Here is a 4423-nt window from a genome sequence, read left to right on the forward strand (position 1 = left end):
GTAGAGATCCAAGAATTGTCTGCGACAACACAAAATCGGAACCATGGTGACCGACAACGGGAAGAACATGGTGTCGGCACTGCGTCAAGGATGACTGAGCCATGCGCCCTGCATGGCACACGTGTTCAATCTGGTTGTCAAGGAGTACCTGAAGTCTTCCATCCATCTGCAAGACATCCTAACCGTGGCCAGGAAACTTTGCATGCACTTCAGCCACTAGTACAGCGCAAAGCACACGCTCCTTGAGCTGCAATGACAGAACGGCATCCCCCAACATAGCCTGATATGCAACGTTTCCACCCATTGGAATTCCACCCTCCATATGTTGGACCGACTATACGAACTGAGAAAGGCCATCAACAATTTCTTGATGATCCAAGCGGACAGGAGTAGACCCCTGTGTAACTTCGATGTCAGCCAGTGCCAGCTCATGCGTGACACCTTCTGTTTGCTCAGGCCATTTGAGTATGCCAAATTAATTGTCAGTTGCCAGGACTATGGGATGAACAATGTAATTCCACTGCTTCATGTCTTGGAACAGATGCTGGCAAATCTGGTCAGGGGACTGGAGACGTGGCGCTTAGAAAGATGACAGCAGAGTTTCATACCTTTACATAGTAACATAGTATATAAGGCCGAAAAAAGACATTTGTCCATCCAGTTCGGCCTGTTATCCTGCAAGTTGATTCAGACGAAGGCAAAAAAAAAAACCTGTGAGGTACAAGCCCATTTTCCCCACTTAAGGGGGGAAAAAATCCTTCCCGACTCCAATCAGGCAATCAGAATAACTCCCTGGATCAACGACCCCTCTCTAGTAGCTATAGCCTGTAATATTATTACACTCCAGAAATTAATCCAAGTCCCACTTGAATTCTTTTATTTTACTCACCATCACCACCTCCTCAGGCAGAAAGTTCCATAGTCTCATTGCTCTGACCATGTCTGCCAAGATCTCTGTTTACAGTCAGTGAACGGGAACATCATTTATCGCAAGGATATGCAAACACTAACAGATGGGGTGTTAACCCCCAGAAGTAGGTCATTGGCACGAAGGAGCAGTCGTTTTCACAGCTCGAGGTATCCTCCCAGAAGCTTGACCTCTGCATGTCGACGTTCTGCATTGCAAAGCTTCTCTAAAAGAAAAATCCCACAGTTCACCCCCTCTTAGGAAACTCTTGATCCTGCACAGGCTGCTTTGGTCCTTCAAAAACAATGGACTCTGTACAGCGTGACACCGATGTATAATTTCTCATACACCAGACTGAAAGAGTATTCCAAGCACCTGTCTGCCCACGTAGCTGCCGAGAACCAGAAGCATCTTGCCATTGAATTGGGCTCAGAGCTGAAACTAAAAGCCACATTTTCCTGTTTACCTGGACTCAAAGGAAAGGACAGAGATCCACTAGCTGTGCTCATACAGAATTCATCCAAGCCTCCACTCACCAAGGCAAGCACAGAGGACCGGATTGTGGGGACAGGTTTGTTCTGTGGGACGTACACAGAGGACGAACTATTGGAGGTGTTACCAAAGACATTTACTTGCCTAACGCTCTTTCAGTATAACGGCTCCGAGGAGCTCACAGCTATCATAGGGACGTGGTCCCAAAGAAACTTTGACTGTTGTTTCGGTAAACTGGTGATCAGTTCTCAGGACCTTACGTGGCTAGAAGCGATGTAGACCGGGCATGACGTGTCTGTATCAGTGTCGGCCAGAGAGCTTGTTTTCTCTGTGCCCGTTGAACCTTGCATGGACATTTCTTATGCCATCCACGCAGAGGACTTCAAGACTTTATGGAATGATATTCATAAATCAAAGGATGAGGTAATGGAGGAAGTGAACAATTTATTCCAATGTCTTTACTCGCAGTTCTTCAGACACTTTAGAATTCACTTATCAGTAACCCAGCTCGTCAAGGTGACGGCATTTGTGGCATCAGCGCATTGTGAAGAAAAAGTGAAGTTCCTCAGTAAGGACTACCGAATCCGAGTGCTGGGATTCATCAAGGAGCTGGCCATCAATAACATCCAGTATTGAACACATGGACGACTCTCCTCTCAGACCTTGTCCACAATGTTTGGGACCCTCGGGACATCTTACTTGTTTTAGACTAGAGTTGAGCAAACCCGAACTGTAAAGTTTTCCGGCACCCGGACCCGAACCTGCGTTTTTTATGCGCCTTTTAAAAGGCTGCAAAGCAGCCAATCAACAAGCGTCATACTACTTTCCCCAAAAGGCCATCACATTGGCCAACTGCAGAATGTGACCCAGCCTCTATTTAAGCTGGAGTCACTGCTGCTGTGAGGAAGAGATCAGGGAGAAATCTTATAAAGAACTGCTTCTTTACTCAGCGATCTACAGCAAATGTGTTTTGTGGGTACAGTGCACAATTGTTTTAAGCCTGCCCTGAGCCAACTACTACTGAAAACAAACTTTTTTTCCTTCAGTTAGTCAATATCAATACATAATCGGCATCCATTTTATGCCACAATAGTGCACCAGCACAGGATATCTGCATGTCTGCAAGTCCAGAAATACTGCTTTGAGACACTGGGGTTATCGCTGCATAAGTGACTGTGAAATTTAGGCCAGAAATACGGCTTTCTCATATTTGGGCATACTGGGGTGAAAAAAAACATCTGTTTCATATAGTGCACATCTAGGATTACAGGGAGTGCAGAATTATTAGGCAAGTTGTATTTTTGAGGATTAATTTTATTATTGAACAACAACCATGTTCTCAATGAACCCAAAAAACTCATTAATATCAAAGCTGAATATTTTTGGAAGTAGTTTTTAGTTTGTTTTTAGTTTTAGCTATTTTAGGGGGATATCTGTCTGTGCAGGTGACTATTACTGTGCATAATTATTAGGCAACTTAACAAAAAACAAATATATACCCATTTCAATTATTTATTTTTACCAGTGAAACCAATATAACATCTCAACATTCACAAATATACATTTCTGACATTCAAAAACAAAACAAAAACAAATCAGTGACCAATATAGCCACCTTTCTTTGCAAGGACACTCAAAAGCCTGCCATCCATGGATTCTGTCAGTGTTTTGATCTGTTCACCATCAACATTGCGTGCAGCAGCAACCACAGCCTCCCAGACACTGTTCAGAGAGGTGTACTGTTTTCCCTCCTTGTAAATCTCACATTTGATGATGGACCACAGGTTCTCAATGGGGTTCAGATCAGGTGAACAAGGAGGCCATGTCATTAGATTTTCTTCTTTTATACCCTTTCTTGCCAGCCACGCTGTGGAGTACTTGGACGCGTGTGATGGAGCATTGTCCTGCATGAAAATCATGTTTTTCTTGAAGGATGCAGACTTCTTCCTGTACCACTGCTTGAAGAAGGTGTCTTCCAGAAACTGGCAGTAGGACTGGGAGTTGAGCTTGACTCCATCCTCAACCCGAAAAGGCCCCACAAGCTCATCTTTGATGATACCAGCCCAAACCAGTACTCCACCTCCACCTTGCTGGCGTCTGAGTCGGACTGGAGCTCTCTGCCCTTTACCAATCCAGCCACGGGCCCATCCATCTGGCCCATCAAGACTCACTCTCATTTCATCAGTCCATAAAACCTTAGAAAAATCAGTCTTGAGATATTTCTTGGCCCAGTCTTGACGTTTCAGCTTGTGTGTCTTGTTCAGTGGTGGTCGTCTTTCAGCCTTTATTACCTTGGCCATGTCTCTGAGTATTGCACACCTTGTGCTTTTGGGCACTCCAGTGATGTTGCAGCTCTGAAATATGGCCAAACTGGTGGCAAGTGGCATCTTGGCAGCTGCACGCTTGACTTTTCTCAGTTCATGGGCAGTTATTTTGCGCCTTGGTTTTTCCACACGCTTCTTGCGACCCTGTTGACTATTTTGAATGAAACGCTTGATTGTTCGATGATCACGCTTCAGAAGCTTTGCAATTTTAAGAGTGCTGCATCCCTCTGCAAGATATCTCACTATTTTTGACTTTTCTGAGCCTGTCAAGTCCTTCTTTTGACCCATTTTGCCAAAGGAAAGGAAGTTGCCTAATAATTATGCACACCTAATATAGGGTGTTGATGTCATTAGACCACACCCCTTCTCATTACAGAGATGCACATCACCTAATATGCTTAATTGGTAGTAGGCTTTCGAGCCTATACAGCTTGGAGTAAGACAACATGCATAAAGAGGATGATGTGGTCAAAATACTCATTTGCCTAATAATTCTGCACGCAGTGTATAGGTGCATTAGTGAGTGTCACATTTAGGCCACAAATACGGCTTTTTGCTTACTGGGGTTAAAAAACCCTCTGATATACTGCACATCTGGGATTAGACGTGCATAAGTGACTGTGAAATTTAGGCCACAAATACGGCTTTTTGCTTACTGGGGTTAAAAAACCCTTTGATATACTGCACATCTGGGATTAGA

General features: G+C 44.3%; 1 pseudogene; it reads left to right on the forward strand.

Annotated features, from left to right (window-relative positions):
• Window positions 1-997: 997 nt before the first annotated feature.
• Window positions 998-2035, forward strand: LOC120991685 (annotated as a pseudogene).
• Window positions 2036-4423: the final 2388 nt, after the last annotated feature.

This window comes from Bufo bufo, chromosome 2, assembly GCF_905171765.1.
Source record: "Bufo bufo chromosome 2, aBufBuf1.1, whole genome shotgun sequence".
In the NCBI taxonomy this organism is placed as follows: Eukaryota; Metazoa; Chordata; class Amphibia; order Anura; family Bufonidae; genus Bufo; species Bufo bufo.